A 21,368-nucleotide genomic window follows, 5' to 3' on the forward strand; every position below is an offset into this window, starting at 1 on the left:
ATGCCAATGTCAAGGATGCCAATGTCAAGGATGCCAATGTCACGGAGGCCAATGTCAAGGAGGCCAATGTCAAGGAGGCCAATGTCAAGGAGGCCAATGTCACGGAGGCCAATGTCAAGGAGGCCAATGTCAAGGATGCCAATGTCAAGGAGGCCAATGTCAAGGATGCCAATGTCAAGGATGCCAATGTCAAGGATGCCAATGTCAAGGACGCCAATGTCAAGGACGCCAATGTCAAGGACGCCAATGTCTCAAGACCCCATGGCTGGGTTCCCGCAACACATTTCCATATCGTAAAATTCTATGATAACAAAGATGTTGTCTTGATTTAAGGTTAGGTATAGGCATCATGTTCACAGTGTGGTTACTGTCAGGGTTAATGTCAGGGATAATATCAGGGTTAATGTCAGGGTTAATGTTAATGTCAGGGTTAATGTCAGGGTTAATGTCATGGTTAATGTCAGGGTTAATGTCAGGGTTAATGTCAGGGTTAATGTCAGGGTTAATGTTAATGTCAGGGTTAATGTCAGGGTTAATGTCAGGGTTAATGTCAGGGTTAATGTTAATGTCAGGGTTAATGTCAGGGTTAATGTCAGGGTTAATGTCAGGGTTAATGTCAGGGTTAATGTTAATGTCAGGGTTAATGTCAGGGTTAATGTCAGGGTTAATGTCAGGGTTAATATCAGGGTTAATGTCAGGGTTAATGTCAGGGTTAATGTCAGGGTTAATGTTAATGTCAGGGTTAATGTCAGGGTTAATGTCAGGGTTAATGTTAATGTCAGGGTTAATGTCAGGGTTAATGTCAGGGTTAATGTCAGGGTTAACGTCAGGGTTAATATCAGGGTTAATGTCAGGGTTAATGTCAGGGTTAATGTCAGGGTTAATGTCAGGGTTAATGTCAGGGTTAATGTTAATGTCAGGGTTAATGTCAGGGTTAATGTCAGGGTTAATGTCAGGGTTAATGTCAGGGTTAATGTCAGGGTTAATGTCAGGGTTAATGTCAGGGTTAATGTCAGGGTTAATGTCAGGGTTAATGTCAGGGTTAATGTTAATGTCAGGGTTAATGTCAGGGTTAATGTCAGGGTTAATGTCATGGTTAATGTCAGGGTTAATGTCATGGTTAATGTCATGGTTAATGTCAGGGTTAATGTCAGGGTTAATGTCAGGGTTAATGTCAGGGTTAATGTCAGGGTTAATGTCAGGGTTAATGTCAGGGTTAATGTCAGGGTTAATGTTAATGTCAGGGTTAATGTCAGGGTTAATGTCAGGGTTAATGTCAGGGTTAATGTCAGGGTTAATGTCATGGTTAATGTCAGGGTTAATGTCAGGGTTAATGTCAGGGTTAATGTCAGGGTTAATGTCAGGGTTAATGTCAGGGTTAATGTCAGGGTTAATGTTAATGTGAAGAAGATAAATTGTAGAACTAGGCTGGGCTTCAGACTTTTTAACTTGGCTAGATGATGACAACACTTGGAACAGGAAGATCAGGATGTGGCCAGATCTCATCTCCTTTACAACATCACCCACAAGCTAGACAACACTTAGTAGCACTTTAACAGACCTCTTTATCCACACCGATGGACACTGCTATTTCTCTCTCTCTCTCTCTCTCTCTCTCTCTCTCTCTCTCTCTCTCTCTCTCTCTCTCTCTCTCTCTCTCTCTCTCTCTCTCTCTCTCTCTCTCAATTCAATTCAATTCAATTCAATTCAATTCAATTCAATTCAAGGGGCTTTATTGGCATGGGAAACATGTGTTAACATTGCCAAAGCAAGTGAGGTAGATATTATACAAAAGTGAAATAAACAATACAAATTAACAGTAAACATTACACATACAGAAGTTTCAAAACAATAAAGACATTACAAATGTTATATTATATATATACAGTGTTGTAACAATGTACAAATGGTTAAAGCACACAAGTTAAAATAAATAAGCATAAATATGGGTTGTATTTACAATGGTGTTTGTTCTTCACTGGTTGCCCTTTTCTTGTGGCAACAGGTCACAAATCTTGCTGCTGTGATGGCACACTGTGGAATTTCTCCCAGTAGATATGGGAGTTTATCAAAATTGGATTTGTTTTCAAATTCTTTGTGGATCTGTGTAATCTGAGGGAAATATGTCTCTCTAATATGGTCATACATTGGGCAGGAGGTTAGGAAGTGCAGCTCAGTTTCCACCTCATTTTGTGGGCAGTGTGCACATAGCCTGTCTTCTCTTGAGAGCCATGTCTGCCTACGGCGGCCTTTCTCAATAGCAAGGCTATGCTCACTGAGTCTGTACATAGTCAAAGCTTTCCTTAAGTTTGGGTCAGTCACAGTGGTCAGGTATTCTGCCACTGGGTACTCTCTGTTTAGGGCCAAATAGCATTCTAGTTTGCTCTGTTTTTTTGTTAATTCTTTCCAATGTGTCAAGTAATTATCTTTTTGTTTTCTCATGATTTGGTTGGGTCTAATTGTGCTGTTGTCCTGGGGCTCTGTGGGGTGTGTTTGTGTTTGTGAACAGAGCCCTAGGACCAGCTTGCTTAGGGGACTCTTCTCCAGGTTCATCTCTCTGTAGGTGATGGCTTTGTTATGGAAGGTTTGGGAATCGCTTCCTTTTAGGTGGTTGTAGAATTTAACGGCTCTTTTCTGGATTTTGATAATTAGTGGGTATCGGCCTAATTCTGCTCTGCATGCATTATTTGGTGTTCTACGTTGTACACGGAGGATATTTTTGCAGAATTCTGCATGCAGAGTCTCAATTTGGTGTTTGTCCCATTTTGTGAAATCTTGGTTGGTGAGCGGACCCCAGACCTCACAACCATAAAGGGCAATGGGCTCTATGACTGATTCAAGTATTTTTAGCCAGATCCTAATTGGTATGTTGAAATTTATGTTCCTTTTGATGGCATAGAAGGCCCTTCTTGCCTTGTCTCTCAGATCGTTCACAGCTTTGTGGAAGTTACCTGTGGTGCTGATGTTTAGGCCGAGGTATGTATAGTTTTTTGTGTGCTCTAGGGCAACGGTGTCTAGATGGAATTTGTGGTCCTGGTGACTGGACCTTTTTTGGAACACCATTATTTTGGTCTTACTGAGATTTACTGTCAGGGCCCAGGTCTGACAGAATCTGTGCAGAAGATCTAGGTGCTGCTGTAGGCCCTCCTTGGTTGGTGACAGAAGCACCAGATCATCAGCAAACAGTAGACATTTGACTTCGGATTCTAGTAGGCTACTAGTCTCTCTCTCTCTCTCTCTCTCTCTCTCTCTCTCTCTCTCTCTCTCTCTCTCTCTCTCTCTCTCTCTCTCTCTCTCTCTCTCTCTCTCTTCTCTCTCTTCTCTCTCTTCTCTCTTCTCTCTTCTCTCTCTCTCTCTCTCTCTCTCTCTCTCTCTCTCTCTCTCTCTCTCTCTCTCTCTCTCTCTCTCTCTCTCTCTCTCTCTCTCTCTCTCTCTCTCTCTCTCTCTGTCTGTCTCTCTCTTCTCTCTCTCTCTCTCTCTCTCTGTATCTATATACAGTATATATATATCGCAGTGCAGCAATGTCAGTCCTCCTCCAGGACATCTAAGTCCTTTAATTCACTTTTCAGATTTGAACCAGCAACCCTCTGGTTTCTGGCCCAGTTTCCTGCTCCGCTAGGCTGGCCCAGCGACTGGCCCAGCGACTGGCCCAGCGACTGGCCCTCAGTGTGGAGACTTGGCACAGAATGGCAACACAAATCCTTCTCAAGGAACAGATGCTTGCTTTCTCCTGCCATATGCCAATGGGCGTGTCTGTGTGGCGTGGATATTAAAGCCTTGACCCTACCAAGCCACAGAGGAAGAAGATTTAGGGAAAAGCTTTTACTTTCTAATGAACAAGGGAAGAGGGGAGGAGGGAGAGATTGGGAAGGCATAGTGGGATCCTATGTGTGAGGGGTGACGGGGGGAGGGAGGTTATGTGTGTGTATTAGAGAGAGAGAGAGAGAGAGGAGCGGGAGGGAGGGAGGGAGGGAGGGGGGACAGTGAGCTCCTTCTCAGTAAAATATGAACAGATGGCTTTGAGATGAGGAATGAGAGATCCTGTCATAAGAAAGGGAAAAAGAACGTGGATGTGGGAATTCCGGTGATGCTTCCAGTCGACCTCCGTCTTTCAGTTCAGCTAATCGAATAGTTTCAAGAAACCTTACATTTAGACATTTCCTGTAAAAGTAGAAGCAGAAGCACAGATTGGTTATCATCAATTGCACTTGTTCCAGCTCCCAGGCTACGCTTTATATCAATGAGGAGGGTAGGTCCTCCCACTATTAAAATCAACATATTACATTACAATGTGTCTGTTTAAGCTAGAGATATCTGTTTTCTTGTGTGAGTTGTGTCTCAATCCGGAAAGTGGCGGAGCTACGACGCTGTTTATCAGACCGTGAGACATCCCGAAAATCTTCTCACGAAAACGTCTGTTGTATCCCAACTGTTTGACCTACAAAACGAATACTACGTAAAGATGAGACTCTCCGTTTTGTTCTACAACCCCCAGGTGTGTCTGGGGCCTCGTCTGACGGTAACCCGGTACCGGTTTAAAAACATTAATGAAGGTAAGGAAGTAGTTTTGTGCCCCACAAAAAAAGGGTGAAGTATGTATCCAAAATTATCCAAATAATTCTTGAGCTTTTCTTATGTCTCCTAGATATAGGACAGACAGTTCAAAACCTTTGAATCCCGACCGTAATCTACCTCAACTAGGGGTTAGGGCGGTGGTGTTACTGTCATGTAAAGATTGGGGCATGTCCAGTCTAAACCTGCTTCGAAAACATATTCATAATACACTCACTGTTGTTTCATCCTTATTTCTTCAACCTAACATTCACCCCTTTCTTTTCTCTGCTCCTCTCTTCCTGTTCCCCTCTATTCCTGTGTCCCTCTCTTCCTGTTCTCCTCTCTTCCTGTTCTCCTCTATTCCTGTGCCCCTCTCTTCCTGTTCTCCTCTCTTCCTGTTCCCCTCTCTTCCTGTTCCCCTCTCTTCCTGTGCCCCTCTCTTCCTGTGCCCCTCTCTTCCTGTTCCCCTCTATTCTTGTTCCCCTCTCTTCCTGTTCCCCTCTCTTCCTGTTCCCCTCTCTTCCTGTTCCCCTCTCTTCCTGTGCCCCTCTCTTCCTGTGCCCCTCTCTTCCTGTTCCCCTCTCTTCCTGTGCTCCTCTCTTCCTGTTCCCCTCTCTTCCTGTTCCCCTCCTGTTCCCTTCTCTTCCTGTTCCCCTCCTGTTCCCTTCTCTTCCTGTGCCCCTCTCTTCCTGTTCCCTTCTCTTCCTGTTCCCCTCTCTTCCTGTTCCCCTCTTTCCCGTTTCCCTCTCATCCTGTTCCCCTCTCATCCTGTTCCCCTCCCTTCCTGTTCCCCTCCTGTTCCCTTCTCTTCCTGTTCCCCTCTCTTCCTGTTCCCCTCTTTCCTGTTCCCCTCTCATCCTGTTCCCCTCTCATCCTGTTCCCCTCTCTTCCTGTTCCCCTCTCATCCTGTTCACCTCTCTTCCTGTTCCCCTCTCATCCTGTTCCCCGCTCTTCCTGTTCCCCTCTTTTCCTGTTCCCCCTCAATTTCCTGTTCCCCTCAAGTTCCCATCAAGTTCCTGTTCCCCTCAAGTTCCTGTTCCCCTCTTTTCCAGCTCCCCTCTTTCCTCTGCTCCTGTTTTCCTGTTCCCCTCTCATCCTGTTCCCATCTCTTCCTGTTCCCCTCTTTTCCTGTTCCCCTCTCTTCCTGTTCCCCTCTCTTCCTGTCCCCCTCAATGTCCTGTTCCCCTAAATGTCCTGTTCCCCTCGCTTCCTTTCCTCCTTTCTCTCCTCCTCACCTCTGGAAAATGTTTTGTTCATCCCTCCTTTTGTTTGCTCTCTAAACATTGGTTGTCATTTACTTTGCATCAACAAACACAAACACACACATTTCCTTCGCGCTAAGCTTCACAGAATTGATACTGTTGCTTGCACAGACATGCGCAAGTCTTTCATTAAAAACAAGAGTGAATTAACACAGACACAACAACCAGTCAGAGAAAATGTTAAGAATTTCAATACAATAAGCGATTATTTGAATTAACCTCTAATCAAATGTGTAGTGTTAGACTTAAGGACATGTGTGTGTCTTAAGGGTAAGGGAAAGGGGGATACCTAGTCAGTTGTATAGGGAAAGGGGGATATCTAGTCAGTTGTATAGGGAAAGGGGGATACCTAGTCAGTTGTATAGGGTAAGGGTAATCACCTAGTCAGTTGTAAAGGGAAAGGGGGATACCTAGTCAGTTGTATAGGGAAAGGGGGATACCTAGTCAGTTGTACAGGGAAAGGGGGATACCTAGTCAGTTGTACAGGGAAAGGGGGATACCTAGTCAGTTGTAAAGGGAAAGAGGATACCTAGTCAGTTGTATAGGGAAAGGGGGATACTTAGTCAGTTGTATAGGGAAAGGGGGATACCTAGTCAGTTGTATGGGGAAAGGGGGATACCTAGTCAGTTGTATAGGGAAAGGGGGATACCTAGTCAGTTGTATAGGGAAAGGGGGTTACCTAGTCAGTTGTATAGGGAAAGGGGGATACCTAGTCAGTTGTAAAGGGAAAGGGGGATACCTAGTCAGTTGTAAAGGGAAAGGGGGATACCTAGTCAGTTGTACAGGGAAAGGGGGATACCTAGTCAGTTGTACATGGAAAGGGGGATACCTAGTCAGTTGTACAGGGAAAGGGGGATATCTAGTCAGTTGTACAGGGAAAGAGGGATACCTAGTCAGTTGTATAGGGAAAGGGGGGTACCTAGTCAGTTGTATAGGGAAAGAGGGATACCTAGTCAGTTGTATAGGGAAAGGGGGATATCTAGTCAGTTGTATAGGGAAAGGGGGATATCTAGTCAGTTGTACAGGGAAAGAGGATACCTAGTCAGTTGTATAGGGAAAGGGGGATACTTAGTCAGTTGTATAGGGAAAGGGGGATACCTAGTCAGTTGTATAGGGAAAGGGGGATATCTAGTCAGTTGTACAGGGAAAGAGGATACCTAGTCAGTTGTAAAGGGAAAGGGGGATACTTAGTCAGTTGTTCAGGGAAAAGGGGATACCTAGTCAGTTGTACAACTGAATGCCTTCAACTGAAATGTCTCTTCTGCATTTAACCCAACCCCTCTGAATCAGCAGAACTTAAGGATGTGTGTGTGTGTTAAGGATGTGTGTGTGTGAACCTCTTGGCGCTAGGGTTCAGATTATTATTTTTTTTTTTAAATAACGTTCCCAAGGTAAACAGACTATTTCTCAGGTCCAGATCGTAGAATATGAGTAGTGAAAGTAATCAGTAATAGAGTGTAGGGACAGTAATCAGTGATAGAGAGTAGGGATAGTAATCAGTGATAGAGAGTAGGGGTAGTAATCAGTGATAGAGAGTAGGGATATCAATCAGTGATTGAGAGTAGGGATAGTAATCAGTGATAGAGAGTAGGGGTAGTAATCAGTGATAGAGAGTAGGGATAGTAATCAGTGATAGAGAGTAGGGATAGTAATCAGTGATAGATAGAGAGTAGGGATAGTAATCAGTGATAGAGAGTATGGATAGTAATCAGTGATAGAGAGTAGGGACAGTAATCAGTGATAGAGAGTAGGGATAGTAATCAGTGATAGAGAGTAGGGATAGTAATCAGTGATAGAGAGTAGGGATAGTAATCTGTGATAGAGAGTAGGGATAGTAATCAGTGATAGAGAGTAGGGGTAGTAATCAGTGATAGAGAGTAGGGATAGTAATCAGTGATAGAGAGTAGGGATAGTAATCAGTGATAGAGAGTAGGGATAGTAATCAGTGATATATAGAGAGTAGGGATAGTAATCAGTGATAGAGAGTAGGGATAGTAATCAGTAATAGAGAGTAGGGATAGTAATCAGTGATAGAGAGTAGGGATAGTAATCAGTGATAGAGAGTAGGGATAGTAATCAGTGATAGAGAGTAGGGATAGTAATCAGTGATAGATAGTAGGGATAGTAATCAGTGATAGATAGAGAGTAGGGATAGTAATCAGTGATAGAGAGTAGGGATAGTAATCAGTGATAGAGAGTAGGGATAGTAATCAGTGATAGAGAGTAGGGATAGTAATCAGTAATAGAGAGTAGGGATAGTAATCAGTGATAGAGAGTAGGGATAGTAATCAGTGATAGAGAGTAGGGATAGTAATCAGTGATAGAGAGTAGGGATATTAATCAGTGATAGAGAGTAGGGATAGTAATCAGTAATAGAGAGTAGGGACAGTAATCAGTAATAGAGAGTAGGGATAGTAATCAGTGATAGAGAGTAGGGATAGTAATCAGTGATAGAGAGTAGGGATAGTAATCAGTGATAGAGAGTAGGGACAGTAATCAGTAATAGAGAGTAGGGATAGTAATCAGTGATAGATAGATAGTAGGGACAGTAATCAGTGATAGAGAGTAGGGATATTAATCAGTGATAGAGAGCAGGGATAGTAATCAGTGATAGAGAGTAGGGATAGTAATCAGTGATAGAGAGTAGGGATATTAATCAGTGATATATAGAGAGTAGGGATAGTAATCAGTGATATATAGAGAGTAGGGATAGTAATCAGTGATAGAGAGTAGGGATATTAATCAGTGATATATAGAGAGTAGGGATAGTAATCAGTGATAGAGAGTAGAGATATTAATCAGTGATATATAGAGAGTAGGGATATTAATCAGTGATATATAGAGAGTAGGGATAGTAATCAGTGATAGAGAGTAGGGATATTAATCAGTGATAGGTAGAGAGTAGGGATAGTAATCAGTGATAGGTAGAGAGTAGAGATAGTAATCAGTGATAGAGAGTAGGGATAGTAATCAGTAATATAGAGTAGGGATATTAATCAGTGATATATAGAGAGTAGGGATAGTAATCAGTGATAGAGAGTAGGGATAGTAATCAGTGATAGAGAGTAGGGATAGTAATCAGTGATAGAGATTAGGGATAGTAATCAGTGATAGAGAGTAGGGATAGTAATCAGTGATAGAGAGTAGGGATAGTAATCAGTGATAGAGAGTAGGGATAGTCATCAGTGATAGAGAGTAGGGACAGTAATCAGTAATAGAGAGTAGGGATAGTAATCAGTGATAGAGAGTAGGGATAGTAATCAGTGATAGATAGTAGGGGTAGTAATCAGTGATAGAGAGTGGGGATAGTAATCAGTGATAGAGAGTAGGGACAGTAATCAGTGATAGAGAGTGGGGATAGTAATCAGTGATAGAGAGTAGGGACAGTAATCAGTGATAGAGAGTAGGGATAGTAATCAGTGATAGAGAGTAGGGACAGTAATCAGTGATAGAGAGTAGGGATAGTAATCAGTGATAGAGAGTAGGGATAGTAATCAGTGATAGATAGTAGGGATAGTAATCAGTGATAGAGAGTAGGGATAGTAATCAGTGATAGAGAGTAGGGACAGTAATCAGTAATAGGTAGAGAGTAGGGATAGTAATCAGTGATAGAGAGTAGGGATAGTAATCAGTGATAGAGAGTAGGGATAGTAATCAGTGATAGAGAGTAGGGATAGTAATCAGTGATAGAGAGTAGGGACAGTAATCAGTAATAGAGAGTAGGGATAGTAATCAGTGATAGAGAGTAGGGATAGTAATCAGTGATAGAGAGTAGGGATAGTAATCAGTGATAGATAGTAGGGATAGTAATCAGTGATAGAGAGTAGGGATAGTAATCAGTAATATAGAGTAGGGATATTAATCAGTGATATATAGAGAGTAGGGATAGTAATCAGTGATAGAGAGTAGGGATAGTAATCAGTGATAGAGAGTAGGGATAGTAATCAGTGATAGAGATTAGGGGTAGTAATCAGTGATAGAGAGTAGGGATAGTAATCAGTGATAGAGAGTAGGGATAGTAATCAGTGATAGAGAGTAGGGATAGTAATCAGTGATAGGTAGAGAGTAGGGATAGTCATCAGTGATATATAGAGAGTAGGGATAGTAATCAGTGATATATAGAGAGTAGGGATAGTAAACAGTGATAGAGAGTAGGGATATTAATCAGTGATAGAGAGTAGGGACAGTAATCAGTGATAGAGAGTAGGGATATTAATCAGTGATAGAGAGTAGGGACAGTAATCAGTGATAGGTAGAGAGTAGGGATATTAATCAGTGATAGAGAGTAGGGGTAGTAATCAGTGATAGAGAGTAGGGATAGTAATCAGTGATAGAGAGTAGGGATATTAATCAGTGATAGAGAGTAGGGACAGTAATCAGTGATAGGTAGAGAGTAGGGATATTAATCAGTGATAGAGAGTAGGGGTAGTAATCAGTGATAGAGAGTGGGGATAGTAATCAGTGATAGAGAGTAGGGACAGTAATCAGTGATAGAGAGTGGGGATAGTAATCAGTGATAGAGAGTAGGGACAGTAATCAGTGATAGAGAGTAGGGATAGTAATCAGTGATAGATAGTAGGGATAGTAATCAGTGATAGAGAGTAGGGACAGTAATCAGTGCTAGAGAGTGGGGATAGTAATCAGTGATAGAGAGTAGGGATAGTAATCAGTAATAGAGAGTAGGGATAGTAATCAGTGATAGAGAGTAGGGACAGTAATCAGTAATAGGTAGAGAGTAGGGATAGTAATCAGTGATAGAGAGTAGGGATAGTAATCTGTGATAGAGAGTAGGGATAGTAATCAGTGATAGAGAGTAGGGGTAGTAATCAGTGATAGAGAGTAGGGATAGTAATCAGTGATAGAGAGTAGGGATAGTAATCAGTGATAGAGAGTAGGGATAGTAATCAGTGATATATAGAGAGTAGGGATAGTAATCAGTGATAGAGAGTAGGGATATTAATCAGTGATATATAGAGAGTAGGGATAGTAATCAGTGATAGAGAGTAGAGATATTAATCAGTGATATATAGAGAGTAGGGATATTAATCAGTGATATATAGAGAGTAGGGATAGTAATCAGTGATAGAGAGTAGGGATATTAATCAGTGATAGGTAGAGAGTAGGGATAGTAATCAGTGATAGGTAGAGAGTAGAGATAGTAATCAGTGATAGAGAGTAGGGATAGTAATCAGTAATATAGAGTAGGGATATTAATCAGTGATATATAGAGAGTAGGGATAGTAATCAGTGATAGAGAGTAGGGATAGTAATCAGTGATAGAGAGTAGGGATAGTAATCAGTGATAGAGATTAGGGATAGTAATCAGTGATAGAGAGTAGGGATAGTAATCAGTGATAGAGAGTAGGGATAGTAATCAGTGATAGAGAGTAGGGATAGTCATCAGTGATAGAGAGTAGGGACAGTAATCAGTAATAGAGAGTAGGGATAGTAATCAGTGATAGAGAGTAGGGATAGTAATCAGTGATAGATAGTAGGGGTAGTAATCAGTGATAGAGAGTGGGGATAGTAATCAGTGATAGAGAGTAGGGACAGTAATCAGTGATAGAGAGTGGGGATAGTAATCAGTGATAGAGAGTAGGGACAGTAATCAGTGATAGAGAGTAGGGATAGTAATCAGTGATAGAGAGTAGGGACAGTAATCAGTGATAGAGAGTAGGGATAGTAATCAGTGATAGAGAGTAGGGATAGTAATCAGTGATAGATAGTAGGGATAGTAATCAGTGATAGAGAGTAGGGATAGTAATCAGTGATAGAGAGTAGGGACAGTAATCAGTAATAGGTAGAGAGTAGGGATAGTAATCAGTGATAGAGAGTAGGGATAGTAATCAGTGATAGAGAGTAGGGATAGTAATCAGTGATAGAGAGTAGGGATAGTAATCAGTGATAGAGAGTAGGGACAGTAATCAGTAATAGAGAGTAGGGATAGTAATCAGTGATAGAGAGTAGGGATAGTAATCAGTGATAGAGAGTAGGGATAGTAATCAGTGATAGATAGTAGGGATAGTAATCAGTGATAGAGAGTAGGGATAGTAATCAGTAATATAGAGTAGGGATATTAATCAGTGATATATAGAGAGTAGGGATAGTAATCAGTGATAGAGAGTAGGGATAGTAATCAGTGATAGAGAGTAGGGATAGTAATCAGTGATAGAGATTAGGGGTAGTAATCAGTGATAGAGAGTAGGGATAGTAATCAGTGATAGAGAGTAGGGATAGTAATCAGTGATAGAGAGTAGGGATAGTAATCAGTGATAGGTAGAGAGTAGGGATAGTCATCAGTGATATATAGAGAGTAGGGATAGTAATCAGTGATATATAGAGAGTAGGGATAGTAAACAGTGATAGAGAGTAGGGATATTAATCAGTGATAGAGAGTAGGGACAGTAATCAGTGATAGAGAGTAGGGATATTAATCAGTGATAGAGAGTAGGGACAGTAATCAGTGATAGGTAGAGAGTAGGGATATTAATCAGTGATAGAGAGTAGGGGTAGTAATCAGTGATAGAGAGTAGGGATAGTAATCAGTGATAGAGAGTAGGGATATTAATCAGTGATAGAGAGTAGGGACAGTAATCAGTGATAGGTAGAGAGTAGGGATATTAATCAGTGATAGAGAGTAGGGGTAGTAATCAGTGATAGAGAGTGGGGATAGTAATCAGTGATAGAGAGTAGGGACAGTAATCAGTGATAGAGAGTGGGGATAGTAATCAGTGATAGAGAGTAGGGACAGTAATCAGTGATAGAGAGTAGGGATAGTAATCAGTGATAGATAGTAGGGATAGTAATCAGTGATAGAGAGTAGGGACAGTAATCAGTGATAGAGAGTGGGGATAGTAATCAGTGATAGAGAGTAGGGATAGTAATCAGTAATAGAGAGTAGGGATAGTAATCAGTGATAGAGAGTAGGGACAGTAATCAGTAATAGGTAGAGAGTAGGGATAGTAATCAGTGATAGAGAGTAGGGATAGTAATCTGTGATAGAGAGTAGGGATAGTAATCAGTGATAGAGAGTAGGGGTAGTAATCAGTGATAGAGAGTAGGGATAGTAATCAGTGATAGAGAGTAGGGATAGTAATCAGTGATAGAGAGTAGGGATAGTAATCAGTGATAGAGAGTAGGGATAGTAATCAGTGATAGAGAGTAGGGACAGTAATCAGTAATAGAGAGTAGGGATAGTAATCAGTGATAGAGAGTAGGGATAGTAATCAGTGATAGATAGTAGGGGTAGTAATCAGTGATAGAGAGTGGGGATAGTAATCAGTGATAGAGAGTAGGGACAGTAATCAGTGATAGAGAGTGGGGATAGTAATCAGTGATAGAGAGTAGGGACAGTAATCAGTGATAGAGAGTAGGGATAGTAATCAGTGATAGAGAGTAGGGACAGTAATCAGTGATAGAGAGTAGGGATAGTAATCAGTGATAGAGAGTAGGGATAGTAATCAGTGATAGATAGTAGGGATAGTAATCAGTGATAGAGAGTAGGGATAGTAATCAGTGATAGAGAGTAGGGACAGTAATCAGTAATAGGTAGAGAGTAGGGATAGTAATCAGTGATAGAGAGTAGGGATAGTAATCAGTGATAGAGAGTAGGGATAGTAATCAGTGATAGAGAGTAGGGACAGTAATCAGTAATAGAGAGTAGGGATAGTAATCAGTGATAGAGAGTAGGGATAGTAATCAGTGATAGAGAGTAGGGATAGTAATCAGTGATAGATAGTAGGGATAGTAATCAGTGATAGAGAGTAGGGACAGTAATCAGTGATAGAGAGTAGGGATAGTAATCAGTGATAGAGAGTAGGGATAGTAATCAGTGATAGAGAGTAGGGACAGTAATCAGTAATAGGTAGAGAGTAGGGATAGTAATCAGTGATAGAGAGTACAGATAGTAATCAGTGATAGATAGTAGGGGTAGTAATCAGTGATAGAGAGTGGGGATAGTAATCAGTGATAGAGAGTAGGGACAGTAATCAGTGATAGAGAGTGGGGATAGTAATCAGTGATAGAGAGTAGGGACAGTAATCAGTGATAGAGAGTAGGGGTAGTAATCAGTGATAGAGAGTAGGGATAGTAATCAGTGATAGAGAGTAGGGATAGTAATCAGTGATAGAGAGTAGGGATAGTAATCAGTGATAGAGAGTAGGGATAGTAATCAGTGATAGAGAGTAGGGACAGTAATCAGTAATAGAGAGTAGGGATAGTAATCAGTGATAGAGAGTAGGGATAGTAATCAGTGATAGATAGTAGGGGTAGTAATCAGTGATAGAGAGTGGGGATAGTAATCAGTGATAGAGAGTAGGGACAGTAATCAGTGATAGAAAGTGGGGATAGTAATCAGTGATAGAGAGTAGGGACAGTAATCAGTGATAGAGAGTAGGGATAGTAATCAGTGATAGAGAGTAGGGACAGTAATCAGTGATAGAGAGTAGGGATAGTAATCAGTGATAGAGAGTAGGGATAGTAATCAGTGATAGATAGTAGGGATAGTAATCAGTGATAGAGAGTAGGGATAGTAATCAGTGATAGAGAGTAGGGACAGTAATCAGTAATAGGTAGAGAGTAGGGATAGTAATCAGTGATAGAGAGTAGGGATAGTAATCAGTGATAGAGAGTAGGGATAGTAATCAGTGATAGAGAGTAGGGACAGTAATCAGTAATAGAGAGTAGGGATAGTAATCAGTGATAGAGAGTAGGGATAGTAATCAGTGATAGAGAGTAGGGATAGTAATCAGTGATAGATAGTAGGGATAGTAATCAGTGATAGAGAGTAGGGACAGTAATCAGTGATAGAGAGTAGGGATAGTAATCAGTGATAGAGAGTAGGGATAGTAATCAGTGATAGAGAGTAGGGACAGTAATCAGTAATAGGTAGAGAGTAGGGATAGTAATCAGTGATAGAGAGTACAGATAGTAATCAGTGATAGAGAGTACAGATAGTAATCAGTGATAGATAGTAGGGGTAGTAATCAGTGATAGAGAGTGGGGATAGTAATCAGTGATAGAGAGTAGGGACAGTAATCAGTGATAGAGAGTGGGGATAGTAATCAGTGATAGAGAGTAGGGACAGTAATCAGTGATAGAGAGTAGGGATAGTAATCAGTGATAGAGAGTAGGGACAGTAATCAGTGATAGAGAGTAGGGATAGTAATCAGTGATAGATAGTAGGGATAGTAATCAGTGATAGAGAGTAGGGATAGTAATCAGTGATAGAGAGTAGGGACAGTAATCAGTAATAGGTAGAGAGTAGGGATAGTAATCAGTGATAGAGAGTAGGGATAGTAATCAGTGATAGAGAGTAGGGATAGTAATCAGTGATAGAGAGTAGGGACAGTAATCAGTAATAGAGAGTAGGGATAGTAATCAGTGATAGAGAGTAGGGATAGTAATCAGTGATAGAGAGTAGGGATAGTAATCAGTGATAGATAGTAGGGATAGTAATCAGTGATAGAGAGTAGGGACAGTAATCAGTGATAGAGAGTAGGGATAGTAATCAGTGATAGAGAGTAGGGATAGTAATCAGTGATAGAGAGTAGGGACAGTAATCAGTAATAGGTAGAGAGTAGGGATAGTAATCAGTGATAGAGAGTAGGGATAGTAATCAGTAATATAGAGTAGGGATATTAATCAGTGATATATAGAGAGTAGGGATAGTAATCAGTGATAGAGAGTAGGGATAGTAATCAGTGATAGAGAGTAGGGATAGTAATCAGTGATAGAGATTAGGGGTAGTAATCAGTGATAGAGAGTAGGGATAGTAATCAGTGATAGAGAGTAGGGATAGTAATCAGTGATAGAGAGTAGGGATAGTCATCAGTGATATATAGAGAGTAGGGATAGTAATCAGTGATAGAGAGTAGGGACAGTAATCAGTGATAGGTAGAGAGTAGGGATATTAATCAGTGATAGAGAGTAGGGGTAGTAATCAGTGATAGAGAGTGGGGATAGTAATCAGTGATAGAGAGTAGGGACAGTAATCAGTGATAGAGAGTGGGGATAGTAATCAGTGATAGAGAGTAGGGACAGTAATCAGTGATAGAGAGTAGGGATAGTAATCAGTGATAGATAGTAGGGATAGTAATCAGTGATAGAGAGTAGGGACAGTAATCAGTGATAGAGAGTAGGGACAGTAATCAGTAATAGGTAGAGAGTAGGGATAGTAATCAGTGATAGAGAGTAGGGATAGTAATCTGTGATAGAGAGTAGGGATAGTAATCAGTGATAGAGAGTAGGGGTAGTAATCAGTGATAGAGAGTAGGGATAGTAATCAGTGATAGAGAGTAGGGATAGTAATCAGTGATAGAGAGTAGGGATAGTAATCAGTGATAGAGAGTAGGGATAGTAATCAGTGATAGAGAGTAGGGACAGTAATCAGTAATAGAGAGTAGGGGTAGTAATCAGTGATAGAGAGTGGGGATAGTAATCAGTGATAGAGAGTAGGGACAGTAATCAGTGATAGAGAGTGGGGATAGTAATCAGTGATAGAGAGTAGGGACAGTAATCAGTGATAGAGAGTAGGGATAGTAATCAGTGATAGATAGTAGGGATAGTAATCAGTGATAGAGAGTAGGGACAGTAATCAGTGATAGAGAGTAGGGACAGTAATCAGTAATAGGTAGAGAGTAGGGATAGTAATCAGTGATAGAGAGTAGGGATAGTAATCGGTGATAGAGAGTAGGGATAGTAATCAGTGATAGAGAGTAGGGGTAGTAATCAGTGATAGAGAGTAGGGATAGTAATCAGTGATAGAGAGTAGGGATAGTAATCAGTGATAGAGAGTAGGGATAGTAATCAGTGATAGAGAGTAGGGATAGTAATCAGTGATAGAGAGTAGGGACAGTAATCAGTAATAGAGAGTAGGGATAGTAATCAGTGATAGAGAGTAGGGATAGTAATCAGTGATAGATAGTAGGGGTAGTAATCAGTGATAGAGAGTGGGGATAGTAATCAGTGATAGAGAGTAGGGACAGTAATCAGTGATAGAGAGTGGGGATAGTAATCAGTGATAGAGAGTAGGGACAGTAATCAGTGATAGAGAGTAGGGATAGTAATCAGTGATAGAGAGTAGGGACAGTAATCAGTGATAGAGAGTAGGGATAGTAATCAGTGATAGAGAGTAGGGATAGTAATCAGTGATAGATAGTAGGGATAGTAATCAGTGATAGAGAGTAGGGATAGTAATCAGTGATAGAGAGTAGGGACAGTAATCAGTAATAGGTAGAGAGTAGGGATAGTAATCAGTGATAGAGAGTAGGGATAGTAATCAGTGATAGAGAGTAGGGATAGTAATCAGTGATAGAGAGTAGGGACAGTAATCAGTAATAGAGAGTAGGGATAGTAATCAGTGATAGAGAGTAGGGATAGTAATCAGTGATAGAGAGTAGGGATAGTAATCAGTGATAGATAGTAGGGATAGTAATCAGTGATAGAGAGTAGGGATAGTAATCAGTAATATAGAGTAGGGATATTAATCAGTGATATATAGAGAGTAGGGATAGTAATCAGTGATAGAGAGTAGGGATAGTAATCAGTGATAGAGAGTAGGGATAGTAATCAGTGATAGAGATTAGGGGTAGTAATCAGTGATAGGTAGAGAGTAGGGATAGTAATCAGTGATAGAGAGTAGGGATAGTAATCAGTGATAGAGAGTAGGGATAGTAATCAGTGATAGAGAGTAGGGATAGTAATCAGTGATAGAGAGTAGGGACAGTAATCAGTAATAGAGAGTAGGGATAGTAATCAGTGATAGAGAGTAGGGATAGTAATCAGTGATAGATAGTAGGGGTAGTAATCAGTGATAGAGAGTGGGGATAGTAATCAGTGATAGAGAGTAGGGACAGTAATCAGTGATAGAGAGTGGGGATAGTAATCAGTGATAGAGAGTAGGGACAGTAATCAGTGATAGAGAGTAGGGATAGTAATCAGTGATAGAGAGTAGGGACAGTAATCAGTGATAGAGAGTAGGGATAGTAATCAGTGATAGAGAGTAGGGATAGTAATCAGTGATAGATAGTAGGGATAGTAATCAGTGATAGAGAGTAGGGATAGTAATCAGTGATAGAGAGTAGGGACAGTAATCAGTAATAGGTAGAGAGTAGGGATAGTAATCAGTGATAGAGAGTAGGGATAGTAATCAGTGATAGAGAGTAGGGATAGTAATCAGTGATAGAGAGTAGGGACAGTAATCAGTAATAGAGAGTAGGGATAGTAATCAGTGATAGAGAGTAGGGATAGTAATCAGTGATAGAGAGTAGGGATAGTAATCAGTGATAGATAGTAGGGATAGTAATCAGTGATAGAGAGTAGGGATAGTAATCAGTAATATAGAGTAGGGATATTAATCAGTGATATATAGAGAGTAGGGATAGTAATCAGTGATAGAGAGTAGGGATAGTAATCAGTGATAGAGAGTAGGGATAGTAATCAGTGATAGAGATTAGGGGTAGTAATCAGTGATAGAGAGTAGGGATAGTAATCAGTGATAGAGAGTAGGGATAGTAATCAGTGATAGAGAGTAGGGATAGTAATCAGTGATAGGTAGAGAGTAGGGATAGTCATCAGTGATATATAGAGAGTAGGGATAGTAATCAGTGATATATAGAGAGTAGGGATAGTAAACAGTGATAGAGAGTAGGGATATTAATCAGTGATAGAGAGTAGGGACAGTAATCAGTGATAGAGAGTAGGGATATTAATCAGTGATAGAGAGTAGGGACAGTAATCAGTGATAGGTAGAGAGTAGGGATATTAATCAGTGATAGAGAGTAGGGGTAGTAATCAGTGATAGAGAGTAGGGATAGTAATCAGTGATAGAGAGTAGGGATATTAATCAGTGATAGAGAGTAGGGACAGTAATCAGTGATAGGTAGAGAGTAGGGATATTAATCAGTGATAGAGAGTAGGGACAGTAATCAGTAATAGAGAGTAGGGATAGTAATCAGTGATAGAGAGTAGGGATAGTAATCAGTGATAGAGAGTAGGGATAGTAATCAGTGATAGATAGTAGGGATAGTAATCAGTGATAGAGAGTAGGGACAGTAATCAGTGATAGAGAGTAGGGATAGTAATCAGTGATAGAGAGTAGGGATAGTAATCAGTGATAGAGAGTAGGGACAGTAATCAGTAATAGGTAGAGAGTAGGGATAGTAATCAGTGATAGAGAGTAGGGATAGTAATCAGTAATATAGAGTAGGGATATTAATCAGTGATATATAGAGAGTAGGGATAGTAATCAGTGATAGAGAGTAGGGATAGTAATCAGTGATAGAGAGTAGGGATAGTAATCAGTGATAGAGACTAGGGGTAGTAATCAGTGATAGAGAGTAGGGATAGTAATCAGTGATAGAGAGTAGGGATAGTAATCAGTGATAGAGAGTAGGGATAGTCATCAGTGATATATAGAGAGTAGGGATAGTAATCAGTGATATATAGAGAGTAGGGATAGTAATCAGTGATAGAGAGTAGGGATATTAATCAGTGATAGAGAGTAGGGACAGTAATCAGTGATAGGTAGAGAGTAGGGATATTAATCAGTGATAGAGAGTAGGGGTAGTAATCAGTGATAGAGAGTGGGGATAGTAATCAGTGATAGAGAGTAGGGACAGTAATCAGTGATAGAGAGTGGGGATAGTAATCAGTGATAGAGAGTAGGGACAGTAATCAGTGATAGAGAGTAGGGATAGTAATCAGTGATAGATAGTAGGGATAGTAATCAGTGATAGAGAGTAGGGACAGTAATCAGTGATAGAGAGTAGGGACAGTAATCAGTAATAGGTAGAGAGTAGGGATAGTAATCAGTGATAGAGAGTAGGGATAGTAATCTGTGATAGAGAGTAGGGATAGTAATCAGTGATAGAGAGTAGGGGTAGTAATCAGTGATAGAGAGTAGGGATAGTAATCAGTGATAGAGAGTAGGGATAGTAATCAGTGATAGAGAGTAGGGATAGTAATCAGTGATAGAGAGTAGGGACAGTAATCAGTAATAGAGAGTAGGGATAGTAATCAGTGATAGAGAGTAGGGATAGTAATCAGTGATAGATAGTAGGGGTAGTAATCAGTGATAGAGAGTGGGGATAGTAATCAGTGATAGAGAGTAGGGACAGTAATCAGTGATAGAGAGTGGGGATAGTAATCAGTGATAGAGAGTAGGGACAGTAATCAGTGATAGAGAGTAGGGATAGTAATCAGTGATAGAGAGTAGGGACAGTAATCAGTGATAGAGAGTAGGGATAGTAATCAGTGATAGAGAGTAGGGATAGTAATCAGTGATAGATAGTAGGGATAGTAATCAGTGATAGAGAGTAGGGATAGTAATCAGTGATAGAGAGTAGGGACAGTAATCAGTAATAGGTAGAGAGTAGGGAGAGTAATCAGTGATAGAGAGTAGGGATAGTAATCAGTGATAGAGAGTAGGGATAGTAATCAGTGATAGAGAGTAGGGACAGTAATCAGTAATAGAGAGTAGGGATAGTAATCAGTGATAGAGAGTAGGGATAGTAATCAGTGATAGAGAGTAGGGATAGTAATCAGTGATAGATAGTAGGGATAGTAATCAGTGATAGAGAGTAGGGATAGTAATCAGTAATATAGAGTAGGGATATTAATCAGTGATATATAGAGAGTAGGGATAGTAATCAGTGATAGAGAGTAGGGATAGTAATCAGTGATAGAGAGTAGGGATAGTAATCAGTGATAGAGATTAGGGGTAGTAATCAGTGATAGGTAGAGAGTAGGGATAGTAATCAGTGATAGAGAGTAGGGATAGTAATCAGTGATAGAGAGTAGGGATAGTAATCAGTGATAGAGAGTAGGGATAGTAATCAGTGATAGAGAGTAGGGACAGTAATCAGTAATAGAGAGTAGGGATAGTAATCAGTGATAGATAGTAGGGGTAGTAATCAGTGATAGAGAGTGGGGATAGTAATCAGTGATAGAGAGTAGGGACAGTAATCAGTGATAGAGAGTGGGGATAGTAATCAGTGATAGAGAGTAGGGACAGTAATCAGTGATAGAGAGTAGGGATAGTAATCAGTGATAGAGAGTAGGGACAGTAATCAGTGATAGAGAGTAGGGATAGTAATCAGTGATAGAGAGTAGGGATAGTAATCAGTGATAGATAGTAGGGATAGTAATCAGTGATAGAGAGTAGGGATAGTAATCAGTGATAGAGAGTAGGGACAGTAATCAGTAATAGGTAGAGAGTAGGGATAGTAATCAGTGATAGAGAGTAGGGATAGTAATCAGTGATAGAGAGTAGGGATAGTAATCAGTGATAGAGAGTAGGGACAGTAATCAGTAATAGAGAGTAGGGATAGTAATCAGTGATAGAGAGTAGGGATAGTAATCAGTGATAGAGAGTAGGGATAGTAATCAGTGATAGATAGTAGGGATAGTAATCAGTGATAGAGAGTAGGGATAGTAATCAGTAATATAGAGTAGGGATATTAATCAGTGATATATAGAGAGTAGGGATAGTAATCAGTGATAGAGAGTAGGGATAGTAATCAGTGATAGAGAGTAGGGATAGTAATCAGTGAT

This window comes from Salvelinus alpinus, chromosome 25 (assembly GCF_045679555.1).
Source record: "Salvelinus alpinus chromosome 25, SLU_Salpinus.1, whole genome shotgun sequence".
NCBI lineage: Eukaryota > Metazoa > Chordata > Actinopteri > Salmoniformes > Salmonidae > Salvelinus > Salvelinus alpinus.